Raw genomic sequence first — 23030 nt, 5'->3', positions numbered from 1 at the left:
TTAGCCAATGAAAATCTCACATTTGAGAGTAGAAGCCAGACAAGCAGTGATCTGCCCCATATTTAGATGATGTATTCTGGATAGCTCAAAAATTACAGTTCATAATACTTCTTTAAGCAAAATAGTCTGGACGTGCCTGCATCCTGCCCTCTGGAAGTAGAGTGTGGTTTTACTCAGTTGAATGAACTCAGTCACTACTTTGAAATTCACTGTATTTCAGAAGACCTATTGTCAGCTCTCTGAACCCAATACAGCAGTATCTGCCTGAACTGAAACTAAAGTTCTCCATATTCCCCCTAAATTCCATTAGAGCAAGGAAAAACTTTTTTAAGTGCTTAGGCATAAAATTATCTAAAACACATAAGGTAAAGAAGAAAAAAAAATGTTGTGGGTGTTTGTTGGTTTGTTTGGGTTTTTTTGATACAGCAATATTGGGCAGGAGAGTTTCTGTGAAGTATGAAGTCAAGAGAATTGTCCTTAAAAGTACTGGAAAGAGAAAGCTATTGCACATACATTGTTAGGTATACCATAGTGACAATATCAAAATATTTGAATGTGAGAAGACAACTCACATTCTCTTTAACTCTTTAGAATTCAAGATGTCCCCAGTAAAAACTAGCTAATTTTTAATCAACTACTGCTCAGCCCTAATATTAAAGACACTATCAAGAGATCTTCTGTAATTTAAAATATATTTTTCCTTGCATCTTTTTCTAATGGCCTCATTGAATCCAGCAATTAAAACGTCTTTCCCTTCTGGAGGCCTGATGATGCAACCTCTTCTCACAATGCTTCAAATAATTTACATGAATGGTCACACTAAAAAAGATAAAAGTGTGTTCAATCTAATTAAAAAATTGCAAAATATATTGCCCATGGTCATTCCTCCCAATTACAGATGTTCTTTGGAGCACTTCAATGACAGCTAAACACAGAACCAGCTGTTTTGGTAGAAACCTGGTAGTATGTGCATTTTGCAAATATATAAATACATCAATAGAAAACCCACCCTCCAAAAAACAGATGGCAAACATCTAAACTGCCAATCCTAATAACATCCCTTTCAAATTAAAAACACGAGATTCCCATACCCACCCCAGACAAAACTGAACAGTACTGATTTGAAAGGTTCTCTCAGGATGTGATGTCTACATCTTGGTTTTCATGACACAGCACCACTTTACCCAAGCACTATTAGCCAGGATTAGCCTGTGGACACTGCGGGGAAGTCTCACACAATTGCATTAAGTTCTGAAAGTTGATCTCTATTCCTACGTTTACTTCCACAGTTCTACAGTACTTTCATAAGGAGGTTTAATATTAGAACAGTTTGATTCATGTAGAAAAAAGTCACTAAGGTCACCTACTGCATCTTCAGATACAAGTACCAGACTGTCACTTGCGCTTTGATCAAATGTCTGGCTATCCAGATTATGTGCAAAGCCGCACACTGTGCAGAGCTGCAAGGCAGTAACGAAGCAGTACTTCCGATGCTTTGGCTAATTTACTGCTTTTTACAGGCAACGGTGTGAAAATAGAGAAGGCAGGACCAGTAACAGCCAAACATTCCCAAGAAAGATAAACAGGGGAGAACATCCTGCACCTTTCTGAATTCTTTCAATCAGAGAACACCTTAAAATCCCAGACCATACCTGGGATGCATATGACACATTACTGTCAAGGCCAAATCTTACTGACACCTAAACACCTGTACAGCTCCAAGCTATTCTGCCTATCTGATAATTCATGACTCTTGGATAAAGGCCAACACACTGACAGCAGTTACTGGGCCGTCAGGGTGGACAGAATCAACATTATCCTCATGAAGAAAAGGTGAAGCTCTGATATTGAATTTTCCTCAGTATTTAGCAGAAATTCATTGTCATCTTTGGAGTTGGGCATTTGACATGTCTGGCTACTACAAAAACTTCACTATATCCAATGCAATGTATCCAATGCAAAATAAAAATCTAAATAAACTATCAGAACTTAATTGGAAAAAAAGGAAATCTTTAAGAAAACATAATGTACCTATGCAATCTGGTAAGAGATGTCAACATTTTATTTGTTGAGATTTTTCCATATAGCAATTTTTTTCCCAAGATATGCAATACACAAGAACCCCAAAGTGTAATTTAAGTATGCACAATCACAAACTAATTTACATGTCTTCACATCACTTAACTGCATATTACATTAAGTGGTGATATTATTTTAATGTTCATCGATGCCTTTATTTTCTAACAGCGAAAAAGACAGCTATTCTTCACAGTGACAATGAGGAAAAAGTGTCACTCCGAAGCACAGGTTTTCTTTCCAAATTAAGCCTTTGATGTCCTCTATGCTTATCATTGTCAATATGTCATTGCTTCAAATACATCTCTTCTTTAACACAGTTACTGTGTTCTTAAGTAATTAGAATACATTACTATACTGGTCAGTGGGACAAGTTTTTAAAGTCAGATAGAGTAGTAACAATAATGCTTTGTGCATAAATTATCTCTACAAAGAAGCAAATGCAATACAAAATTAGGCAATAAGCCTAAAGAATGGCATAGTTTAACGTAACAGCCCACTCAAAGCAATTTTGTAAATACACTGCCTTAAAAAAAAAAAAGGAAAACATAAGGAAAAATTTCATGGATAAGAAACCTTACAAACTTTTGAGTTACTGAGGTTTTAAGAGACTTCCCTTACTTTCTTAGAGCTTCTGCACTTCTACCCAGCTATAACTGAAAAGGAGTACATACAATCTGAGTGCCCATTCCGAATTTAAAGTGGGGTAAATAAAAGAACTCTGCACTACAAAAGTAATTTTTTAAATGAGTTATGGGGCAAAAATCATTTACTTTGACGGATATTCTGAAAAGTGAATATAACTAAAATAGAAGTAATAAGAAATTTTGATGAATGTGTTTAATAGAAGTGCTGTTAAATATTAAAACCATAAGGAAGTGTTAATGGGTATATGGTAGTGGCATTTACAGTAGTAAATCTCTGGGAAAAAAACTAACACACATATGAAAAACAGATCGAGCTACTAGCCCACAATTTAATGAAATAATAATAAAGCAGGGAACTGAACTCTAGACCCCTAACATGTGAAAGTCTGCACAAGGTCCAAAAAATCCTTATTGCAACTTAGGCCCAACAACAGTCATCTTTATCAGCTTCATTTCTATTTTCTATCAGTAAAATTAGTCATCTAGCAAAGAATCACGGTATCTTTTTTGTCTAAGGCCCCATGGCTCCTAGATAAGCTGAGAAAACTAAAGCAACAATGTCCATCAAGGCGTACAAAATAACTACAAGAAGACAGCAGTATCCTGTTCTAAAAGCACTTCCCAAAGATAAGAAAGGCATGAATAGGTTTGGAGATTTGCTCTCCCCTTCCTCTATCAAGAATTAAGAGGGATGGGAAATTCCCCTTCCCACAGCCTTACCCTACATAGGTAAGAAATTATATTGAACCTCATCAGGACGTGAGGATCTAGAATCCCTTCTTCCCCAGCGGGAGTGTAGAAGGAGCTGTTGTGGGATGGGCTACAAAAGCATGAACCAGCTGTATCCAAAGGTATGGCTTAGTCAACAGAAGAGTCTGAAAAGGAGGTGACTGAAATCTTACCTTGCTTCAGCATTCCTCTATACTAGCTGCTGTGTATCTCATCCTTTGATGCAAAAAGTCCCCCACAAGCTGATTAGGGTACTTAAAGGTCTAATTTAATCATGTATCCTTTCACAAGATCCTGAAGGCACCCAGAAACATTAGATACTGTAAATTACCAGCCACGCTTATCTCCATTTGAGTGGTTTAAAGCCCTAAGGCCCACAACTAGTAGCTAGGCCAAGCTTGAACAAGAGGCTTCCAACTTATAAATAAACTGATTTCATTAGCAATCGATGCTTGTGTGCTTATTCAGGCTTGTAGATATATTTTCACTGCATTATTAGACAGAGTAAGCAGAACTGGAACTTCAACTGATAACTTGCAAGAAGCTGACTTGCTCAAGCTTAAAGCACCTCTTAATTCACACTCCAGATTTTTGTGGGTAAATGAGAATTGGTTAAGAGCAATATTAACATTGTACTTCAAGCTAATGATGCCATGAGGAAAACTCTCTGCATCCATTTTATAAACAGGAAAAAAATCCTTCCCTCCCTGGCATAGCTAATGTAGGAATAAGTGTACTAAATAGCACAACACATCCAATCTTTAGTACAGCGTTGCCTCAAATGATTAGCAAGTGACTGCAAACATTATCATTTAGCTTTTGAACTCTCCTGTGTGAATGCAGAAGCACAGTTCTTTATGTCTCACCAGCAATTGGGAAAGAACCCTAGAACTGTGAGTTAAGTTGCATGTGTATGCCAGTGTGTCTGTGCACATGCACATTTATTTATATAGACGTTTATCCATCCTTCAGGAGTTATCCCCAGTGCTATCATCCTCGTTGCAGCTACACAGGATCTTGGTCTCTGCCCTACCTCTCCAAACTCAGTTGCCTCAGCATTACAGTAGTTCCCAAACAGGAAAAGTTGTTTAAAACATCCAATGAACTTATGCCTGAGACACTTACCAAAAAAAAAAAAAAAAAAAAAAAAGTAATATAATGCAAGATTATCCCCAAAAGGAAGTCAATATGTTGGAGAAGATAAGAACAGAGATAGATAAACCTGGATACTCATATTACTTCTAGCTTTCTCATAAACAAATTGTCCAGTGATCTAGAACTGGTAATGAATTTGAAATATCTTTTTAAAAGCTCCCACAGGATTAAAAAGAATGTCATATTTGGAAAATAATTTCTTTTTGTTGTTGCTTCTTGGTAGTGGTGATTTTGTGCGTCCACATTTTCATATGGATTAAAGATCTGAAGAGCTCAATGTGACAATGATTAGAAGCAAGACCTAAAGAAAAATTATTACCTGAATTAAAAAAAGAAAAGAAGGGAGTTTTCTTTACTCTGCCAAAACTAACTTAAATCAACACAGCTTTGAAACTTGACAGTGACATGCACTCATACTGCACGAGACCCATTTTTAATGTAGTTGCTAGAGAAATGCAGTTCTGCTACAGATCATTACTGCATACCTCATGAGCCTAATTCACTAACCCAGTCAGATGCAAATACAAGAAAGCCATCTGAATGCAAAATGCCTCTTTAAGAAGGCTGTCATGTACAGTTTCTCGGAAATAAAAGAGAATTCAAATACTAATACACAGCAACTGGACTCTCATTTCTCAGTTATGATATTCACTTTTATTTTTCTTTTTAAAGCACTGTTCATCTGCATGAAGCACACAATATTAATCAAAAATAACATCCAGTTTAAGAATAGACTGTGAACCTCAGAAAAAAGGTCGCCAAGTTCAAACACAAAAGAAATACAAAAGCTTCCCTTGATAGACTGCCCCACAGACTGTCAGGTGGCTTCCTTCCTCTACCTTCTAGTTCCAAGTTCCAAACAAGATTCCAACTCCCTTTTCCTCTAGAAGTCCTATCAAAATCCTTTCAAACTCTAACATCCCTTCCTGAAACCTTTTGGTATGGGGTTTTTTATATTTCTGTGGTAGAACAGTCAGAATGCTGTAATTTTTCCTTATTAACAGAGTCTTCTTGAGCCCAATGCCATGACAGTCTTCTAATACAGACATATGATTTCCCACTAACAAGGCAGTGCCACTAGAATGTGGTGAGGCAGTTAAATAAAATTATGTTAATATAATGTAGCCCACAACTCTACACTGTATCTTTTATCTACCAATTCAAATTTTGTTTTCTTTATGGGTTACACTGACAGAAATTTGATTACATTTCCTGAAGTTCAGATAAACTGTGGGATAGATGGGGACTGGGGAAAAAAGATGAAAAAAGCTTAGATTCTGGATTATTTTCAAAGCAGGTGTAAAGGCTCTTCCACGTGCATGCTACTGAATTACTATCAGAATCTTCACTTACATGTATCTTCTCCATTGACGCTATATATAAGTGCAACACTATATACAGTGCAACTGTATAGGATGAAATCCACACTACCATGTAATAAGTTACATTTGTCCCTTATACAAGTTTGTGTAAGCATATAATGATTTCTGTAACAAAAAACAAAACAAAACAAGACAAAAAACCCTAAACCCCATAACACAATGACTGCTATGAGAAATGACCAGTGTATACAAGATTAGTTATAAAATTTATGAAGCTCTCTGAAGAGTTTGCAAAGTGATAGAATAGCTTGGAATCCCCCAGGATCTTTGCATCCTGACAAGATTATAAGTTTTCTGAGAATGTAATTCTTTTTATGTTGGCCTATTTGTTCAAACTGGTTATGAGAAACAGAAAATAAATAACTGGTATGATATGTATATATTAACACAAGGGAAAATCCACTGTCTTGCTCTATTGCAAAAGGATATTTTATGCCATTTAATGCCTAAATAACCACACATTTATTGATTCTAAGGAATCATTAATTATTCAAAATTAACCATTTATATTATTTAAAATTAAATTCAATAAGATATGGCAGGTAGCTTCCTTAAAGGTAGAATGGTTGACATCAGTTGCAAACTGGGTAACCAACTTGCAAGTGCAAGAAATTAATTTCTGTACTAGACTACCGACTTCTACTGTACTGCTCTATGGATCAATTCTGCTTTCTAGGGAAAGTATTTTGATACTTTTTTGTTTGAATAGTATATTCATCCCTCTATTTTTCTAACTTTACAAAGAATTCCTCTATTAGCCTTAAGGTATGTGCTGTTGGTTTGTGTTCCTATAGAAATTTATAGAATTTATTTATTACATATAAAATTAATTTACTACATTTTATTCAGATTAGAACCAATGCATTCCTCAATTTTTCAGGTTTAATTAATTTTTTCCTTTTATTTACCCTCTCCTTTCTTCCTACCTACCATCCTTATGACATTTTTTCTCATTGCCAGGAACTACTTCAGACATTTTGTCTAGATTACTCAGTCAGTACCATCCACTTTTCATGGTCTTTTTATGCTTCATACCCTCTCTTCATTTACAGCTCATATCTAAAGGTGCTGATTCAATAATACTTTTAAAACACAATTGTGATACTTTAGATGATAAAGCCTAAGAAATTCTTCATCTCTAAGACAAACCAGATGAGAATAGTATTGACTGAAGATCGTTATCATTTGAGAGCTGGCCTGTAGAGTAGTGTAACAAAAAGACAGTTTCAAATCATCTGACATTGTACAAGGCAAAGGATAGCATAAGCTCTTTTAATATCCAGTAAGTCAAAGAGACTAAATACTGCATGAAAATAAAAATTCATGTCTTGCACCTAACAGTCAGATGATGATTAGGTCATGCTGACGGGGGAATGTAATGGAATGTGTTCTTCCAACTTGTGTTCTTTAGATAATTAGAGATAGTTCGGTTTTCAGCTCAGCAGACCAAAACGTTTTATAAAGCCATTTGAAGGTTGGTTGTTTTTTTTTTTTAAGAGAAGTATAGTAGCATTGTTACAGAAATGAAAAACAAAACAAAACAAAACTCCCTTTTTTTATTAAACATTTAGCATTCATTTAATGTTCTAGGCATTTTAATATTTTTAGCACCCTACTAGGCATCAAATAAACTTTCCTGTCTCCAAGGCTTACTGACAACAAACAGCACATAAATCACAGGAGCAAAGCCTACTTAGAACAGACTGAATGCTGTTATTTTTTAAGTAAATTGTATGATCAAAGCAAATTATGTGGGTGGGGATTTGCGGTCTTCAATCACGCGTCAACCCTCGTGAGGGACATTACACTATTCCACCGGAAGAAACATTATTTATACAACAGGTGTATATGAGGCAGTGCTTAGAAGCTATTTCAACAACAGTTTGCTGTAGCTGTGTTCATAGAATCATGGAATCATAGAATGGTTTGGGTTGGAAAGGACCTCAAAGCCCATCTAGTTCCAACCCCCCTGCCACGGGCAGGGACACCCTCCACTAGACCACGTTGCCCAAAGCCCCATCCAACCTGGCCTTGAACACTTCCAGGGAGGGGGCAGCCACAGCTTCTCTGGACAGCCTTTTCCAGTGCCTCACCACCCTCACAGTAAAGAATTTCTTTCTAACATCTAACCTAAATCGACCCTCCTTCAGCTTAAACCCATTACCCCTTGTCTTGTCATTACATCCTCTTGTAAACAGTCCCTCTCCATCTTTCCTGTAGGCCCCCTTCAGGTACTGGAAGGCTGCTAGAAGGTCTTCCCGGAGCCTTCTCTTCTCCAGGCTGAACAAGCCCAACTCTCTCAGCCTGTTCCTCATAGGAGAGGTGCTCCAGCCCTCTGATCAGATTTGTGGCCCTCCTCTGGACTCGACCCAACAAGTCTTTTCTTCTTACTGCTACCTGATCTCATTTTAATATGATTTTAAGAATGCAGGAGTTGCTTTATTGCATCAAACTCATATTTCATGTAATACAGGAGGTTTGGTATAATGATCACTAGGTGTTCCAGAAAGACACCTCCAGGAAAACTCCATACCAAATCAATGAGGAATAATTCTCCCTTACTCCTAATTCAATATTAATTTTCAATAGTTGAAGAAGTGTTGAAATCCTTCAATATAAAGTTTCTGTCTCCCTTCAATAGTCCTTTTATTATTATTATTATTCCCCAGAACATTCTCAGTCTCAAAATATTTGTTCAAATTATCTCCAAATTTTAGGGTGGCTTCACAGCGAGTGCCTCAGTTTCAATTTACTTTTTTTTTTTTACTTTTTTTTTCACCATTCTTTTATATTCTAGGAATTTTTTCCATACCCACAGGTCATTTGATATTTTCCTTATCTATTTAGGTTCTAAAAGACATATCATAGTCCTACTGATAGGAGAACACTGCAGTGTTTATATAGTTACCCTAGAGCATTTTTGCTGCAGAACATATCCCAAGCAAAATGACTTATTTAAGGAACAATACAAAGTCAAAAACAAGACAGGTAAGAGAATCTTATTTCCTAAATGTCCATGCCATGTATTAACCATTGTTCCACATGTAAGTGTGTGGTGATAAGGTGTTTGGTGTCTCTTTTCCCAATGTATTTTTTTTTTTTTAATGTCTTTCACGTTCCTGAACTGCAACCAGACAATGGAAAGGCTTCAGAAGAGTTTTCAATCATGCTAATAATACACTTAGGATGAAGTAAGGATAAATGTTAATCACAATACTGACATAGAGATATTTGTACTCTATTCATTTAATCAAGAAAGAGTGCTGATACACTGGACAGAATGAATTAGGTTCATCAACATTTGCATTACTTCTATTATATTCTAAAATTTAAGTTTTCATTAGGAATTGATAGCCAAATAAAAATTTATTAAACTCAAAAAATACACAGAGCACATTCATTTCAGTACTTCATTCTTACTGTCAGCTCTGAACTTGAACATCACAGTTCATATTTTAATATCAAAGGTCTTTACCAAACATTGAAGAAACTCTGCATTCATAGCTATATTGTTTGCTTGTTCATTCAGCCATAGATCAAAAATAAAAGCATGTATTTTATCTGATTATTCATGTCAGACCACCCATAATTTGAAAGAGTTTTCCAAATATCTAAAAAGAATTTCCCTTGTTGTACCTTGTGTCCGCCACCTATTACTGTACTACTCTGAACAGCCAAGACTCTGTCTGCATCTTCTTTCTACCTTCCTATTAGATAGTTGAAAATAACAATATCCCTTCTAGTCACTTATGAAGCAAAAAAAGGTATTGCTATTTAGATATGAAGAGCCTTAAAACACAGATTTCACTCTTTTCAATATACATAAAATATATTAAACAAGAGACAAAGATCATATGCACTGGCAAAGATCCAAGGATAAAAAAACGGAAAACCCTTCACAGGAACTATACACATCTTCATAGTAGGGTGATCAGGATCTTTGAAAGGCACGTTAGAACTCTTAATGTTTACATTACTATGGATCACACTAAAACGTTGCATGAAAAAAATACGTTAACAGAATTGGCAAGAAACACAAATTATTACAGTTACATTTGGGCAAATTTGAGATATGCTTTGTCATTATAATCTTCCTAAATATACTTGGATATAATTGGGTTCTACTTTCTTTGTTCAATACATTGATTCTTAAATAATACTTTTTTTCTCTCATCCAAATGACAGGATGGTATCCGATAATAACATGTTCTTCATTTATGCATTTTCTACTGCTTAGAAATTGATTCCTGCTTTTCAGTAGCAGACCAACAGTATTGTAAATTATAATAATCTTTAGTAAAGACTAAAGACATATGGTAGTACACAAATCTTTCCAACCTACTTGCAGTACTTGAGCAACTAGCTTTGTATGCTTCATCAGCTTTGCCAACAGTTTGCCTACATTCTTGTAATTGCTACTACTCTTGATTTCTTTTACAGAAATTAGTTATTTTATGATCTAAGATTTATTTCTCTTCCTCTGTCTTTTGCAATATAATAAATATATACTGTGTTGTACAGCAGATACTGAATACCTTCACAGTCGGTTCAGGAGTCACAAGTAGGCATCTTGTGACCAAATGAGCAGTTTCGTTTGACAGTTAAGCTGTGAGCTTGCCACATGCACAGGACCAGCACAACACCAGCAACTTGCACTCAAAAATGTTGGTACGGTTGTGGTGACCACCTTTTATATTCTGCAATCGAAGTCTGAAGACTCTGCCAGGCAATGGAAAACCAAAACTAACTATGTTTTTGGAGACTGTCTTGCTTATCAGGCATAACTGGATGAACTGGGTGAATTCTGCAGCCTGACTCTCTGCAAATGCACCTGGAGTGCTATGGGATGCAACAGTGGAAGGCAAAGGTAGTCCCTAGGGAGTCATAAGGTCCTGCTCTCGTTTAAGTGAGCACTACTGTATTTTTCATTACAGAATCAGTGAATAAAAAATTGTATTAAAAAAGCACAAGGAGCAAGGAGTAGATCTGAGATCTAGTCTGTCAGATGAGTTGCCTTACCACTAGACAACGTAGGCCAGTTTTGCCCTTGTACTCTTCAACTGACTGGTGACCTGGCTTTAACAGGAGAGGAGTAACTTAATCCCCATCAGCTTTGTCTGTATACTGATGCATAGAACATCCTCTTTGGAGACAAGACTGAAACATCTCAGACTGAAAAAAGATAGAAGCTCAGTCCTCACATCTGAAGTGAGAGACCTATTTCATAAAACATAGACACTGTCAGACACTTCCTCTACCACCTGCTGTTTGGAAGAAAAGGCTGCAGTTGCCATCTGCATCCAGAAGAACAATACAGACACACAAACAAAGCAGTAGGCAAGGAATCTTGATGCCATATAGACCTGGACCGCAAGTCAACACCTACGTGTGGAAAAGATACTGAATTTCAATGTTTGGCAGCACTGTGCCTTTTCCTATTCATTCAGGAATCTCTCTTCCACCCTCACATTTTCCTCCTGTATCCTCTCTTGTACTGCAAAGATGTCAACCTTCAAGTTAGTGGTGGGAAATGTTATTGGGATTGTACTAGAGCATAAAGAACCATTACCCTCCTTTACCTATCTTTAAGGGAAGTCACTATCAGTCATTATGTTTTAACCTAATTTAAACCTAAACCAGCCTTATTCTCGATAGTATTAAAATGCTTAAGGTATTTGGTGAATACTTAGTACAAGTGTGTTCTAGTGACCTAAATGTTGGGTGGTTTTTTCTAAAAAAAAAAAAAAAAAAAAATTCAGCACAGTGTGGCAGTTTGAATAAACTACAAAGATTAAAATTATGTTTTCTGGCCAGCTTGCTCAAGGATGCAATATATGCAGCACTTCACCATGAAAAATTAGAATTATTTTGGTTTCAACTCTTTTATAATCTTCCATCTCTTCCCTTAAATATTTCATCACCTATATAACAATGATTTTCTCTATGTAACATTTCTAAACACCAGCAGGTCACTCAGTAATTGCACAAAGCAAAACAATTAATATTTCAGGACACTTAAAACTAGAAGATTTTTTTCACAGCAAGGCCACTATGACATGCAAATGCCAGGCACAAATCATTTGAAATGCTTCCAAACAGTAAATGAAATGTTTTACTCAGGTGGCATCTGGTTGAGATGTGCACTTACAGATATTACAATATGATGTGATACCTTCCATGCTTCATTTCTGTCTTTAAGTCATACTGGATAAGCGGGATCACAGTTCATAATATCTCATCTACACAGCTATGGCACAACCCTACACATATATTCCATAATGCACAGCAGCTTCTACAGGGTTGGTGAACACAGAATGAAAAATAAGACTTAAAATGAATAATACATCAGTCCTCTAGCATATGTGGTCATGTTTTGAGTCAGGGTGAAGTCAGGTGGTGAGGAAAGCAAAGTACAGAGACTAGGTCCTTTAGTAAAACATTCAGCTTTTTGGCTGCAAATTTTCAATCCTTCTACTTGCACATGTAAGCATGTTACATCATTTACAAGACATGTGACAAACTCTGCAATTGCAGTAACAGAAAGACATCTGTCCAACCTACCTTGTATAACACTGAAGGGCTGCTAGAAACATTTTGCTTCCAACAGCAAATATACTACTGTATTTAAAAATTCATTAAAAAGAAGTGACACCATGAAATTCTTGTAGAAATATACAGAAAATTTCTATTACTCATAACAGCTGAAATTCAGAAACTACATAGATCATATTTTAATATAAAGGGCATGAAATTATAGATCAGATGGTAGATATATGGTAGCATGGACTACTGGCTCTGATAAGTTGACCAGGACCTCAAAACCTGCATATACTTCTTCAATGGAATTGTATTTCAGAGTAACTGTACCTCCTGATTATAACCCTTACTCCAAAGGCACAATGTAGCACTCAACATACATACTGCAGCTTCAAGAATTTCAGTAGTGGTGAACTTCGCGCATAAACATTCAGTATAATACATCATAGCAAAATAATAGTAGTAGAAAATAAGAACATTGTTCCACAGTGTAGAGTATGTACTCCAAGGCAATAGGATTTTAAAAAAAAAACCCAAAACCCCCCCCAAAAAACATTCTCAAGTCACAAATCTTAAAATTACAACCCTTTTGATTAAAGCTATTCAAAATAAAGACTAAAATATACACACATTTTAAAAACTTAGCAGAAAAGCTAGGGACAGATGTATCTGTGAAAACTGTGTGCTGTTCAAAATATCTTCAAAGCAAATTGTAATTACCTTCTGCACTTACAAACTCTGTAGACTGGCAGAAAGGGAATGTATATGTTTGTGACCAAGGCCATGCAAAGGTTGCTTGAGTCCTTCCATTCATCCTGTCCCTACTTCAGAGCAGAAAACAACTGCTTTTCACCTCTGTCTGTGTCTATCATCATCTTCTGCCTCAGGCACCAAAATAAATCCAAGTTCTCCTTCTCTAGGAGTTCACAAATTTTTAAACACAATTGTTCTTACTTGCTCATTTATTCGGTTAACAGTGAGATAAGCCACACAGCATTTGTGTTTCTGTTTCTCTCATGACTGAATGGCAAGCCCCTTCTGCTGACTTAATTTTTTTCCAACAAGCACACAATATTTAGCAGGTCAGATTTCATCTTCTTGCCTAGATAAAAATGTTCTAGCATACTAAGGAAGACTCACATGCTGATACAAAAGGTCCTCCAACTTAATTTTACTAAATGACTGTGTGATGCTTAAATGGGATTTAGGTAGTCAAACAATTAATGTTTGGATACTGCACAGCAGCAAAATGGGATCTTGACAGTGGTCTGATAGCTCCCAGTTACTGGTCAAAGCAATCAGCATTCCAAACTGCACTGTAAATAGAACTGAAAAATGTATGATATTTTAACTATACCTGCTTTGGGGTAGTTACCTGGGTGCTAGGTATTGATTGAGTAATGTAGTCTCAATGCACCTTATAACAAGACAAGCACAAAATCAAAAGTCTTGGATTTCAGTCTTTTAACTGCTAGCGCTTTTTTTCTCCACACCTCCACACTCTATATAATACTGGCAAGCAACTGTCAGTCTTTAGAATATTCTAAAGCCACTGTTACTTTATATATACTCCCAGTAATTCTCTGACTACTTGACACTAACAAGAATAGCTCAATAAATAGATTAAGCTTCAACTAATACATTTTCTATTTTAATGTAGTTTGTTTAATACATAAAATATCTCCACTATCCCTTGAATACAGTGCTTGATTGATGTATTATACTCAAGTAGTATAGACTATATAGAGATTACTAGATAATTGTGTAAGTATATATTTATGTATATATACACATTTATGAAAAAAATATGTGTTTGCATAAAACACCACAACTTTAAACACAATATATTGAACACTGAATCCACTGCCAGGAAGATTCCTTGTGTATGCATCATGTTACAAATGAACATGCCTAGTTTAAGCCAGAGCTGCCAAATATCAGAACTACAGCCTAGGTATCTTTCATACAGGAGTACCACTGAGCTTACCTGCAGAGAAATACACTTTATCTGCACTTTCACAGCATGTCTGCACTTATCAGTGCTCAAATATAGGAGGGAAGGAAAGAGTTATCTGTATTCCATTGACTTGTTGACTTTGTCAAATGCAGCTTAACTTCTGTGTAGTTCAGCTATAATATGCAATATGTTATTGACTGTAATTGCAGTCATTCCATGCTCCCAAAAAGGCAGTTTATGTAACATCACAGGTAGCAGAACATTCTCCCTGACAAAGTCTAGCCATTTTAATCTAGATTACTTTGTGAGTTTTAAAGCCCAAATATGTTTTATTTTATGAATATATATGTCTCTGCAGAAGCCACAGACGAACAGTTATCTTGCTTTTTTAATCCCATCAGGAATATGGAGTTGAGTGTCTTATATTTAAAAGAGACCTTTTGAGAGCACCTTAGACACAGACACAATATATGGGACATCCCGGATAGCAGATATAGCAATAGCACCCAGAGGGAAAATAATACCACATTTAAATGCCTAGACAGATCTACAGCATGCACTAAAGGTAACTTCTGTCCATAATAGACCTGTGTCATTATTCACAACCCTTTAAGAAGATTTCTAAGTTCATGTTCCTGAAATTTTTACTTCTTCCCCAAACTACACCCATTCATCTCTTTAAAGATCTTGCCACTCCTATAAGCCTCACCTCTCCAACCTGCAAGTCATTTCCCATGTTTTCCTGAATAGAGTTCTGTACCAACGGAAGGTGACTGTTAGCAGATCACAAATGGAAATTCATAAGTATTTACTGAGGTTTCAAGCAATTTCTACTGTTACAAGCTGTGGAAAATTAAAACTTTTTCCTGTGTCTTTTGATGAGATAAAGGTATTATTAAGATACCTGTTTTTAGTATCTGAAGGAAGACTTGTGCACCCATAAAGCACATTCATTTTTCCCTAAGTAAACTAGTTGGTCTAATAAATGATCTCATCCCTTCCTATAAGCCTCATATTGCTCATCCTTAAGTATGAGACTGATGTACAAAAGACTAACTTTGACCAAACTGCTTTGGCTTTGGATATGGGGAGCTTCCAAACTACAAAGGACATTCATTTAAATGGATGTGTAGTAATGAACTGAATAATAATTCAAGTTTCCAAAAGTTCCAGGATTAGTAATATAGACTTATCAAACTTATTAAATTATTTCTAAGAACTAAAGCTGGAGACTCTGGGATGATACCTTTAAAGCAATATCTCTGACCTGCACAGGACGTATTATACATTAAGAATCTGAGATGTTAGAGCAGAAGAATAAATATTTCTGTTAGCTACACTTGTTTAGGTTGCATTTTCACTTAAGACTGAGCAGTAAAATTTTATAGTTCTATTAAGCACTGACCAATCATTATTTTATTTAGACTGTTACATAACAAAGGATCTGCCCTTGGCTGGCAAGCTTCAATGCAAGACACAAGGAAGAGGAAGAGGAAGAGGAAAGAAGATACAGGAAGAAAAAAACAGAGAGAAAGAAAGAGAAAGGAAGAGAGAGAGAGAAAAGGAAGAGGAAAAAAGAAAAAGTGACAGTGAGAGAAAGACGAAGAGAAGATAAGAGAAAGTGAGAGAAGGGAGCTTTGTCCTTGTAAACAGGAGTAGGAATGCTCATCTTGGAGAAGGAGGAAAGTACTTATCTCCAAGTATACAGTCAATTTTTACCTTTGAGGGGCTTGGTAACACAGGTGACCAAAACTCTCTTAGCCAAGAGACCACAGTTTGGAAGTGGAAGCTTCATTAAAAGTTTATTCAGAGCTGTGTAACTTACTTTCTCCTCCTCATTCCCTGTCGATACCACCATTCAAAGGAGCTCTTAAACTTGCATGACAATATCTTGACAAAATGCTGAAGCCTGTATCTGACAGAGTTCAGCAGAATAGGAAGCTTGAAATCAGGCCCATAGTTACAGGGATTTGCCTTATAGCATCATCTGGACAAATCTTCCCTAATTCACTACCTAATCTGCAGGGAAGTCAGTGTAACATCCTTGTTCCTTCTACTGTCTCCCTGTTTCACACTGGTTCTCAAGGAATGAAAGATCTGGCCTAGTGAACATTCTGGGCTTAAAGTAAGATTTAGGGTTTCCCATACCTCATCTTTGAATATATAATATAGGATTTATGTACCAAATAATTTTCAAGTTGATTTCGGATAGCAGAAGAGAGGAGGAGAGCACCATGAAAAAAAAAGAAACAGAAAATTACAGCAATATAAAAAGATGTAAGTGGCATTTGCTTTTCATGTTTTAGTATAAGAAAATAAGTTGCAAGGCCAAAATCTATATAGCTTTTTAGAAATTAAAACACAAGTCAAAGGATTAAGAATAAAATCCTCTTGAGTTTGTGACTTGCAATGCAAGCACAACACACAGACACACAGACTGTCTTCACTTGTTATTTCCTTTATGGAGCAGTGCTTGGAGGACTCCGTTACCATTGCATCTAAGCCTAAATCTTTCTTCTCTGCAAAAGAAAACTGTACCTGCTTCAAAATTCTGAGCCCAACTAAATTTATATGTAAGCTAAGGCTTCCCTCATTCAAGAAAAGAGACCATCAGAAGGTTGGATCCAGAAACTCAGTAGGCCTCCAAAATCTTGAAACAGCATCCAAACTCTTTGGAGTGCAAATAGTAAATCGAGTGTCCACAATTACTCATTATGCCCACTAGGACCCAGATTTTTATTTTTTTAATAACCTTTACCGTGGCTCTTTCAATGAATTAAAAAGGATTAAATTCTAATAAAAGGCTTTAAAAAAATATGGAGTTCATCTGACCTTAATGACATTACTTTAAAATGTTCCTATAATCCTCTGCTCATCGTGTAACTTTATATACGTTCCACACGCTGCAGAGAGTTTTAAGGAAAGGCTCCACAAACCCTGCTTCTCCCAGTTCCCAAGCCCTTTCTCAAATCTCTACATGCCAAAAAAGTAAGCATGCTGAAAAGGCATTAAATTGTGCTAGCCCACTGGCCATATGTACCACAAAGAACCCTCCACAGTGGTCACGATCTCAACATTGGCCTCCAGGTCATGCATAATTGCAATTCATATACTCAAAAGGATAAGCAGACTTCCCAAGAACAGTTGTTTGTCGTGTCTGATGCTACTGAGACAAAGAATCTTCTGTTAGCTCAGCTTTAGATAGAAAGTACAAGAAAATCTCAAAGGAAAACAGCTACATTATATTTTGTTTATTGAAGTTCAGTGACAACATAGCCAAGTTCCTTTCAAATAAAACTACACAAATCTAGTGAGGTAGTAAGCATGAACCACACCTATTCTCTGAAGGTAACGGAGATCACAGCTGCTCATTTCACAAGACTCAGATTTTGTCATGCTACACAAATGCAATCTTTTTTTTTTCCTTTCTGTACACAACATAAAATCAGGTTACCAAAAATTCCAATCATATCCTGTGCCCTTGGAGATTTGAGAAAAGAACTGAACACTTTCCCACTTTTCCCCAGAAAGCTTCATGACATGTGGCAACCTACCGCCTGTTAAAAATCAGAGACTTTACAAGCAATTTATTACATCTTAAACACCCTCCCTGCCCCCCCCCCCCCCAAAAAAAAAAAAGCTGTTAAGGGAGGATTCGACTGGGAAAGGAGGGGAAAAAAATATGGGAATAGCCATGAAAAGTTGTCTACTGGTGATGTGTGTTCTAGTAGATTTTATTTATATCCCAGTTCTTGCAAATTTAGATGCCTTAAGGCTGATCTAGTAATAATAATACAGAAAATCTCAATGAATTTTAAGACATCATTGCTTGGCATTAGGTACTATCTTTGCCTTATAAATACAGAAGCCAAGTTCCAGATATGATTCTGATTTCTTGGGCTAATTTATTTTTTTGAAAGATAGAAATCAAAGTAGTTGGAAAAAAATGACTCAATAAACTTCCCACAGCAATGTTTGAAAGTCTTCTCTTTCTGCCATCCTGAGTTCCTAGGCATGAGGTTCTCACTATATCAAAGCTACAATGTTCTCATCTTCTCTTCCCTGACACTGTAACCCTATAGCGTATGGAATACTTTACAGACCTCAGTTTCTTTATGTGCATGCAGAATTGTCTGCATTATCTACATCAAATGAAATTAAATTATTACAGGATGAAAACTATCATTTTGACACTGTTACACTATGAGAAGAACAAGGATTTCCTGCTCTTATCTCCCCTTGGATTTACAAAAAAGTCACAATCATACTTCTTTCCTGAATTCAACCTACGTGCATTTCAATGAGAGCTAGAAATATGCTTCCCCCTTCTTTCATAATAGCAATCTTTAACTAATATCACTGAACTGTAACTACAGCTGCAAGTAATATTTTACTGATGCAATTTCTTTACAGAAAAGCTGAGCTATAAAGCAAATTAAAACCATGTCTCTCTAACTCTTACTGAATATAGCTGTGTAATAAAGTGGCTACAGAAGACATTGGTACTTGGTTTCTATTACCAGTTTTACCACTGAAAACTTTAATTCTGTCTCTTTGTATGTCACATAAGCTTTTGTTTGCCTGCAGTACTTGTGGCAAGATACAGACAAAATACAGCCATCCTGTAGCACTCAAAAATGACAGTGCTGAAGAAAAAAAAAAAAGCAAGATTTGAGTTTTAAAAGGTAGGTCTCAGCTTCTGGCTTGTTTCAGTTCTAGTTATTTCAACTTCAGTCTTAGCAAAACTACAAGTATTGCTCACTTTAGTAAGACTTCAGTTACTGTCACCTCCACCAAGTGGTACATGATTTATGAATTTCATCACTCTTCCACATCTAATAAGACTTCAGAAATACATTGCTGAAACAAATTGAATAGCTTCAGTATGGAGAATTTGTCCATATTTGTCCAAACGGATTTAAATCCATGTTTTCCATCTCCTAGGACACTGGTCCAAATTCCAAACTAGTTGAGAAGGAGAGGGAGGGAGTAGGTATTTTAACTTTTCTTACTCAGCTGTTCTCATGTGAATTCTTGAGTATTAATTTGGTCCAGAGAACAAAAGGAAGCATGTTTTTTCAGCCATGGAGACTAGCTTAGCCTAGTCTTTCTACATGAGAGGTAGATTGTAACTTCACCAATATTTTTCTCATTGCTATTCTTTCTTTGCCCTTCTATCTATACAGTATTGATCTCAATTACTAATTATATAATCCATTATTCACTTGTATTAGTTCTTTCCTCATAATCTGCCCTTTTTTTCTAACCATATCAGGGTATCGGACAAGAAAGTAAAGTGCCTAAATTGGGGGCAGTTAATGTCTCTCTTTAGATAAGAGCAAGTGTCCTTCAGAAGACAAATCAGAGCACCTCAGACTTGTACTCTCAAGTGCTGTATGAAACAAACTAACTATATTAGTGATCGATAGGAAAAATATCTCCCTAATCCAGCTACATGCCTAATGTTAACTGGTATAGATACCTCCCCCAGCACTTTATGTCTCAGTGGCCTGGTTTTCTGTGGTAGCTTTCTTTTTTTGGTTATGCTTCTGAAATGCCTTACTGAGTTGTTAGAGAAATATAATGTTAAGACACTTCTAGCGTAAGAGAGCGCAGCATTTCTCTCAAAACTTTATTGATTCTTTACAAATATGAAAATCCTTTAGTGACATGGGGGGCTATTGTGTAACTCTACATATTTTATAGCAGAAAGACACCAAAGCTCTTTCAGTGTAATAATGCAATGTTGATTTTGGAATTCACATCTAAACTTCCGATGGAAGTCTGCCCAGGAAGAAAAAAAAAAAGAAGGGAAGGGACCAGATCTTTGTATTTTTATTCACAAATTCTATTCAGCAATCAGAGACAGCAAAATAAATAATGTAATTTCTTGATACTAAATTTTGCTGTTAGAGTTTAATTCTACAGACAATGTAATCTATTGTACATCATTTCAACTAAATGGAAAAAATGGTTTACTTTGAGGAAGCCAAATCACAGTAATTTCATCATCATCATCATGAAAATTTTTACTGCCATTGAAGAAACATGAAAGCAGTTAGTTACCCTGAAGATGCTACTTTGAGTAAGAGTATTTCTACACTTAAATGTAACATAAAATAATATTTAACTGCGCTTGAACTAAACAGTCATGTAAACCACAATTGCTTCATCATTTGGAAGCGAGTCTACACACAAAAGTGAATACAATATTTTTTCCTCTTTGTGATAGGGAACAGTTAATCACAGATTACAGGACAAATAGGGATAACAGAGAGTATTCATTTATAACAGAGGTTGATTTTGGATCCAAGCTTGTTTTATCTGGCATATCAGCAGTACTACAGGAAACCACGGTCAGATTAGAATGCATAAGGTTGAAAGATTCACAACATTATCAGGTTTCCCATGCTGCATGCTGTTGCTTTGGGTAGCATCTTAAGACTGGTAACAAAATCCAGATGCAAATCTAGGACATATTATTTTTTAACCTTTATTTAAATTTATAACTTCCTGTTTATGTTGTTTAAATATCAAGTTTGCAAAGCAAGGACAAAAAAATATACTGTGACCTGATTTAGAAGGCCACTAAACTTCTACATCATTCATGCATTATTTGTCCTTCTAGGGTCTGACTCTGCAAACACAAAGCATTCTGCTAATAACAATAATTGGATATTTTTCAAAAGTCCCATACTGAGCGTGTAAGCATTTGTAGAATAAGAACATTGAAAGCGTAGAATGAGAACGCTGAGAGTGTAGAATAAGAACATTGAAAGTGTAGCAGTATTAAGTAAAGAACAGTATCTCTAACTATTTACACAAGCACTTTCTACAGCCAGCTTCACCACCGTCTCCATCGCTGAGGATTGCCTTAATGCAAATATCACATTTTAAAAACACATACATGCCATGTTGCTATTTTTCTAGTCAACTGATACATGTGGGGGGGCTAATCATCCATATTCACAGAGACTGCAATAACAGAATATATTTGAAATATACATATCTGTACATGATGGCATGCATTGCTTAAAAAGCATCAGCCAGAGGAGTTTCCTGGAATATTGTGCTGGAATACTCATATCTGGGAAGGAAACCTGACCGCAGCTTCTTTCTGTTTCAGTCAGTATGATTCAAGCACATCAATTAGATTTTAAAGAAAACAAATAATCCTGCATCACACATTTCAAATAATTGAATGCAACAATAGACCATGCAGTACCAGAGAGCGCCTGTCTTCAGAAACCTTGCTATTTTTCAGAAGTACATTCTGGACAAGAGTGCCTTTTCCTTTGAAAAAAAATCCAAAACAAACAAAAAACCCCACACCATAAAACCTGTCACCGTTTCTGAGGAATACAGGGGTTGGCACACAAACAGATGTTCTTCTCAGACAACAGCCTGTTTCCAAGAGAACACTACTTCTGTTTCTGGGACTACTGAAATAATCCCCTTGAGTCTTTTTTATCAGGCTGAAGACTGAACCACAAACAAACTATTCAAGGTGTGTGCACCTCATCTTTTCATTTCAGCTCTTGTACCAAGTAAACTGTCAGATCCAAGGATAAGTTCTTCTGTGAGCAGAAGTCATGAACCTGCTAGATTTAATAATATTAATAGAATAATAAAATTAATTCAGTATTCCATTATACATCCATGATATCAAAAGCACAATGCACTTGTACACAGCAGTGTACAAGCTTCATTTATGAATGTGGAAAGAACAGCTTCACTCACCTTCCAGGTACATATCTATTCCAGATAGATACAAGTAATTTCCATTTAATAGAAGTTATGCAGAGGCATTCCATAGAGAAAGGGGATGGAAGAATAATAAGAATAATAATAATAATAATAGTAATAATAATAGAACACAAAAGGCTTCTTACAAGGGTGGGAAATATGACCTGTCTCTAGTTTAGAATGTTCTAAAAATACTATTTAAAAAAGCAAAGTACATCAGAATAGCTACAGTCTGCTTATTTGTTTCTCCTTACAGTAAATCAGTCTATATTGCCACAGCTAGGGCATGTCTAGAAGCCAACCTGTCTGCTTTAAACTACATGGTCTGTATCTCAGGCCTATATCCATAGTCTAATATCAAAAATACAGATTGACTCAAAACTGTTCCCAAAATCTGAAAGTACTAGATAATTAATTCAGTTGGAATTTTATTGCAGCTTAGTAGTATGCAGTAATTCTAAACATTATATGTGTTGCTCCTTAGGTAGAGCAACATACATTGCAATGAAACCAAAGTGCTTCATTGCATAGTACAGCACACTGTTGCTATGTTACTAAATTGAGTTAACAATATGGAGGAAGATTTTAGTACGATATAACATCCCCAAACAATAACTAGAGTTAAAATAGGTTTAAATTTCAGGGTTTGTTTTAGAACAAAGCTGCAAAGATATTCAGGAACAAAACAGTTTGTGTGTGTTTGCTAATTAAAATTAAATAAATAAATAAAGACAAATACACTCATTTTCTTTCATGCCAATTATATTTCCTAGTGGAAACTAAGGCTGAGAAGCATCATAT

General features: G+C 36.0%; 1 protein-coding gene across 7 annotated transcripts in view; it reads right to left on the bottom strand.

Annotated features, from left to right (window-relative positions):
• The window catches only part of LAMA2 (laminin subunit alpha 2), a 379531-nt gene that overhangs the window by 344033 nt on the left and 12468 nt on the right, over nt 1-23030 (bottom strand). The window lies entirely within an intron of this gene.

Source organism: Grus americana, chromosome 3 (assembly GCF_028858705.1).
Source record: "Grus americana isolate bGruAme1 chromosome 3, bGruAme1.mat, whole genome shotgun sequence".
NCBI classification, from domain to species: Eukaryota; Metazoa; Chordata; class Aves; order Gruiformes; family Gruidae; genus Grus; species Grus americana.
This window is presented reverse-complemented; position numbering and strand designations above follow the sequence as displayed.